Here is a 6591-nt window from a genome sequence, read left to right on the forward strand (position 1 = left end):
TGAGATATTATCTCCTGGGCAGGGAATTCGTGTTGGTGACTGACCATGCTCCTCTGGCATGGATGAAACAGAATAAGGAGAGGAATGCAAGAGTGACCAGATGGTTTCTCTCCTTGCAAAATTTTAGATTTACAGTGGAGCATAGACCAGGGAAGTTACATGGGAATGCGGATGCGTTGTCCAGGGTGTACTGTATGGTTGCTGACGCTGTCCAGACCTCTGGTCTGGAGTCGACGGGGGGGATATGTGGTAAAGTGTATGGGAGAGTGGTTGATGGGATATATATCTCACCTGGTTACCTCAGCCAGGCATGGTAGCAAACCCAGGTGCTCTCAGGTGAGGCTTCCTAAGCTCGTTACTGGGGAGGAAGCCTTAAAAGAGAGGGCTGTTAGGTTTGCAGGGGAAGGGAGAACCTGAATGAAGGAGCAGCTACAGCCAGCGCTGCAGCCCACCAGGTATGAAGCTTTAACCCATACAAAACTGGTTACTTTACTTTGCTTTGCGTCAGACCTTAGGCTGCTAGAGAGGTATCCTGCTGTTTAGTTAGAGCCGGACAGGCTTATAGTTTGTTTTGTTTACAAGGTGCTCTGTGACTACAACATCTAAATAAACGCACTTTTACGTTTGAAACCTGTGTGAAACTGTCATTGCCGCCCCATGCGTGAGCTGTCCCCTACAGTGTATATATATATATATATATATATATATATATATATATATATATATATATATATATATATACACACCTGTGTGTGTAATCTCATCTGCTTCATAGTGTGTCCCTGAATGGTCACCCTAATGCCCATGCCATCACACTGCCACCACCGTGTTTTCCCCTTTAAATTGGGGTTATGTCAGTGGGAACATCCCCAACGTCAGCAGCCCCACCCACTGACAGCAGCAGGACTGCCCACTGACATCAGTAGGCAGTCCTAGCTGTGTCCTGCAAGGGCAGGTTCTGGGTAGCCTGAGCCCAGAAGTCCCCAGGTATGCTTATTGGACATGTAGTTAATGCACACCAGATTAACAAGGACTTTATATGACCTCTGTTTTTAACTCTCTGTGATTTTTTTCCAATCTTGTTTCATGTATACCTATTCATTACATGCAGGCCCGGACTGGCCATCGGGCACACCGGGCATTTTCCCGGTGGGCCGGGCAGCCCAGGGCCGGATTGACGTAGGGGCTGATGGAGCTGCAGCTCCAGGCCCCTACCTTAAAATAGGCTCAGTCAGGACCGGACCGACTGGGCCTATGCGGCCGCATTAACGCAGGGCATAAGGAGCACCTGCCCCTTAAGCCCGCAGCAACTGCGACCGGGTCCGCCACTCTAGGGGGCCGGACAGCCCCCACCAGGGCCGGCCTTAGGGGTGCTTGGCCGCACAGGGCTTAAATTAAAACATCGGGTTTTTTTTTTTGTTTACTTTATTTAACATCCTTCATGTGTTAAAACATGGAGGATGTTAAATAAAGTTAAAAAAAACAACAAAAAACCCTGATGTTTTAATTTAAGCCCTGTGCAGCCGCGCACCCCTAAGGCCGGCCCTGGTGGGGGCTGCCCGACCCCCTAGAGTGGCGGGCCCCGGTCGCAGTTGCTGCTTACTCCGGCAACAAGGTAAGTAGGGTAAGGGAGGCGGATGCAGTGAGAAGGGGCAGAGGGGGGAGAGGGGTTAGATAGAAAGGGGGAGAGGGGTACATATTGAGAAAGGGGAACATAGTTAGAAGGGGCAGATAAGAAGGGGATGAGGAGAGGGGGTAGTGTGAATGCGTACAAGAATGAATGAGTAAATGTGTGGATGAAGTGTGTGAATGCGTATGAGAATTAATGTGTGGATGAATTGCTTGAATGATTTGTGAGACTGCATTAATGAATATGTGTTAATGATTTGTGTGAATGAGTGAGTAAGTGTTTGTGTCTATCATGAATGTTTAAGTGATTTGGGGAAATGCAAAGATGGTACATGAAGGGTGGGCTTTAACAATAAATAAATAAATAAAAATGGGCTGCTCAGTCTTAAATGCCCGGGCCTATTTTTTGTCCCAGTCCGGGCCTGATTCCATGTGTTAAACAGTAGAATTAATAAACACTAACGGTATTGCTACATCTAAACTACTATCTACACAAGGATCTGGAAAAAAACAGTTATGGGAGATCTAAGCTCTAAAAAAACATGTCTAAACTAACAGGTTACCCAGCAATGGTTTTGACATTCAAGTAGCATTACAATTGCCTAATAAGTACCTGGAAAAGAGAAATAATTTAAGTAATGAACATGCCGTATAAAATTATACAAAAGGAATTATAAAAAGGAGGAAAACGTCTGTTTTTCGTCTGTTTTTCTAGCTGTGCTCAGAGAATATATATTTTGCTTTAATCAGAGTTTAAGGAAACAGGCAATAACCGTTTATGGGTTGTAACAACTAATATGCTGTCGATTTCAAGTAGATCTAAAGGGTTTTTCAATAGCTTAAAACCGTCTTGTGTGGTCTAATTTCATTAAAGATGCCAGTTTGTCTTATCCTTTGTTACCCTGAAGCAGTCTGATGCTGTCCAGAGGGAACACTAAATGTCAGATTGACAAAGAATTTCGTTTTGTGACATTCAGGATTTGCTGTCTCATCACTTGTACGTGACAGGGAGCACTGTCTGCATCACCAATGTTGATGTATGCATGCTCTCTCTTTCTACCAATGCAGATGTTAGAATTTCATCTTTCAAACTGTTTACCATTTAATAGAAAAACAGAACTTTTGAGTACTGTAGGTTCCAGGTCAGCAGTCACAAATTTATATTAGAATTATCATATCTTGTTACATTTATACCCTTATGAAATGATTTATTGAACTGTTAGTGTGCTTTACTATGTTTAAACTTTTATTTTTTATAGAAAGATATAAACAACAATAACCATTTAGCACACCTAGTCCGCTCATTTTTCCTGACATAAACACCTAGATCTTAATCAGGTCTTGGGGCCATGTCCCTATGGTATGTTTTAATGCAATCATGCACTTCTGATGGAAGACTGTTCACAATCTCAGTAAAACAAAACTTCCCAAGATTGCATCTAAACCTGCGACCCTCTATTTTTAGATTAGAGTTCTAACATTCCTGCTCTTTTGAAATAAACTTCCCTCCTGTACCTGGAGGTGTTTTAGAGCACCAACAGGGATCACCATTGAAAAAGTTTTGTGATTAAAGTAGCTGAGCTCCTTACCTCTAATCTGATATCTACAGTAGCCTTGTCACTATGGGAACTGTCGGTGATACTAGGCGAAGCCTTAATTTAGGACCATATTCTGCACTTTAACTGGTCCCTGTCCTGCTCAAAGTTTCAGTTCCTACAAGGACAAATATCCTCAGTTTCCTCTGTGTCCCTCTGCTTCCCACCACTACAATCTTCCGCTCCCACCACCTTCAACTCCTGTCTGATCTTCCCAGCTCCTTCCTGCCCCACTACTCTGACCCAAAACCCGCAGCTCATATCTGATTTTCCCAGTTTCTTGACCCTTGCACTGCCCATACCCAGGAGGTTCCCCATTTCCCAAACCCGAAATAAAAGACACCAGCAGGATTGGATTTAGAAAAGGCCGAGACATTTATTTAACAAATGTCTCGACATAACTTTATTTAACATCTTATAAATTATTGTAAAAAACACTTTAATAATAACTTCTGTATAAATACTATACAGTCTTCTGTACACCTGTGTACAAACAGCTGAGGGTTCCCAACCTAAACACAGACAATGGATTCACACTACCCCTTCCGCCGGATACCACAATCGCCCAAACGACCACGGGTCGGATAAGGGGAGCTCCACCTTAACGCTTTGCTTAATCCTGTACAGGGAGGGCATTGACTCTAACCTCTAACCAAAACCAACAACTCGCCACTCCCATTATCCTTCAAATTTCTCCAGGGAACTCCTCCGCCACAGGCAATGAGGTTGGATCCCTACTAGCTCTTTGGCCCCACCACACAGCAAACGCCCTCTCCAATCCTGCCCCAACCTCAAGACACCACAAATCCATACCAACCACATTCAAATGAACCCTATCCCGGGCAAACAAACCAGCCGGGTCAGATTCAATGTCAGAATGCAACACCACCAGGCCACCATGCTGTGACACAAAACGGGAAACAGCCCGCTTAACCCTCCGACGGGCCCTAATGATACCCACAACCGATCTCGCTCCCAGCCAAAATAACCGAGGGGTAATCTCCGACCACACCAAGAGCATCCCCGGAAAACTATCCCACAAACATAAAAAAATCACATTTAATGTCCTCAATAAGTTTCCTGGCCGGCCTGGTACAAAGGTCGTTACCACCAGCATGAAGCACCAAAATGTGCGGGGCACTGTGCCGATGCACCTGAAAATCCACCTCGGAACGCACACCTTCCCACCGCAAGCCCCGAAAACCAAGCCATCTGACCTGTACCAGGTCTGGATCCAAAAGCCGACCGTGAGGACGAACACCAGCCCTACGCGCCGCCCAGTAAACATAAGAATGACCCAGAATCCAAACCAGGCATCACGAGAAACCTAAAACGAAAACACAGGACAAACAGGAAAAGAAAATGAACTAACAAGTCACACAAGGTGCGAACGCACATAACTCTGAAAACGCCCAGACTCCCATCTCCCAATCCGTCTGATAACATCTTCACCCAGACCCCACCTAGCCGCCTTGGTGGCCGCGCCTATCCTAAAAGAATGGGTCCCAAACTCCCCAGGGTTCAAGGCACATGCCAACAAGCATTTGCGGAAAACTGCCAAAAACTGAAAGCGAGACAGAGAACTCCCATTCACATGCACCAGCAAGGGACCATCCCCAGGCGGCCGAACACACAAAAAGGAACGCAAACAACGGACCGGGCAAAGGTCAGACCCCTCCAACCCAAACAAACAGACGCGAAATCCCCTTCCCAACCGATCAGTCTTAGAACGACGAAAGAGAACCAGACCGATCCCTCAGCAAAACATCAGTAAACAGCAACCCCCCAACCGTAGCGGTGCTTGGACTAACCAGCTCGCTAATGCGAAAAGCACCAAAAAAGCCCAAAACTCAAACGAAAAAGACAAACCTCAAACTCAGAAAAGCAAACCCCGGGCAAACAAGCACACAAACAAATCAAAAGTGACAGGACGCCGACTATCCACCCGTCTACAACCCCGCCGATAGCCCTTCATAGCCTGGGAAACCAAGAACTCCTTAGACAAATCCACATCCCCATGCATCTTGAAATAAAAGGCCAGAGCAGCCAGGCGCTTAGTAATGCTCGCCACAGAAACCCCACGAGAAAATTCCGTGCCCACCACGAACAGCAAAACGGACAGTTTGCTCTCACGCGAAGCAGGACCACCAACCTCCCGCAAGGACACCTCCCACTCCTGCCAGTACTTGGTGTACGCCGACAAGGTTGACGGAGCCAGCGACCGAGCTACCTCACTCAAGACCCATCCTCGACCACGCTCCAAATCCAGGCCGGAACCTCCACCCCTACCGGATCCGCGGCTGGCGCCAAATCTCGAAAACGGTCCCAAAGCTGTCGAGACAAAGCATCAGCGACACCATTACAAACACCAGCAACATGCACCGCCCTGACCCATAAATTCAATTGCAGACACCGTAAAACCAAATGGCGCAACAACCGAATAACCGGAGGAGAGGAAGAGGACAGATTATTACCGCAAGGACCACACTCAAATTATCACACCGAAAAGTGATACACTCATTGCGAAATCTGTCTCCCCAATCCTCAACACCCACCACAATAGGGAACAACTCCAACAACGTCAAATTCCTAGTGAAGCCCAACTCAAACCAGCCAACCGACCACGTACCAGCAAACCAAGCCCCACGAAAGAAGCCACCAAAGCCCACAGAGCCCGAAGCATCAGTCCACAAAGACATGTCATCATTAAAGACAGCAATCCAATAAGACCTACCATTGTAATGAGAGAGAAACATATCCCAAACCCTGAGATCTTCCTTAAGCTCCCGCGTCAATCTGATGAAATGATGGGGTGACCGCACCCCCGAGGTCGCCATAAACAATCGCCTGCAAAACACTCTACCCATGGGCATAATCCGACAAGCAAAATTCAGTTTGCTCAATAGAGACTGCAAATGTACCGACGTAATCTTAGTGGCAGAAGGCGCTCGGGAGACCTGAGCCCGCAAATCCACAACCTTATCCAAAGGAATCCTGCACAACAGCAGCTCGGCATCAATCTCAATCCCCAAAAAACGCATCACAGAACACGGACCCTCAGTCTTGTCCTCGGCTAGCGGCACACCAAACCACCGCATAACAAAACGTAGCGTTTCCAACAACACCAAACTGACGTATCCCTTGGACCCACACACAAAAAATCATCCAAATAGTGAACCAGCGAATGGACACCCGCAATAAGCTTGATCACCCACTCCAGGAAACAACTAAAAGTCTCAAAATGCGCACAGGAAATCGCGCAACCCATGGGCAAGCATAAAAGTCCACATAAAAAGAACCCGCCCAATGGCAACCAAGCAACCGAAAACACTCAGGATGTGCAGGCAAGAGTCGAAAGGCAGATTCC

The sequence above is a fragment of the Spea bombifrons genome, chromosome 3 (genome assembly GCF_027358695.1).
Source record: "Spea bombifrons isolate aSpeBom1 chromosome 3, aSpeBom1.2.pri, whole genome shotgun sequence".
Lineage (NCBI taxonomy): Eukaryota > Metazoa > Chordata > Amphibia > Anura > Pelobatidae > Spea > Spea bombifrons.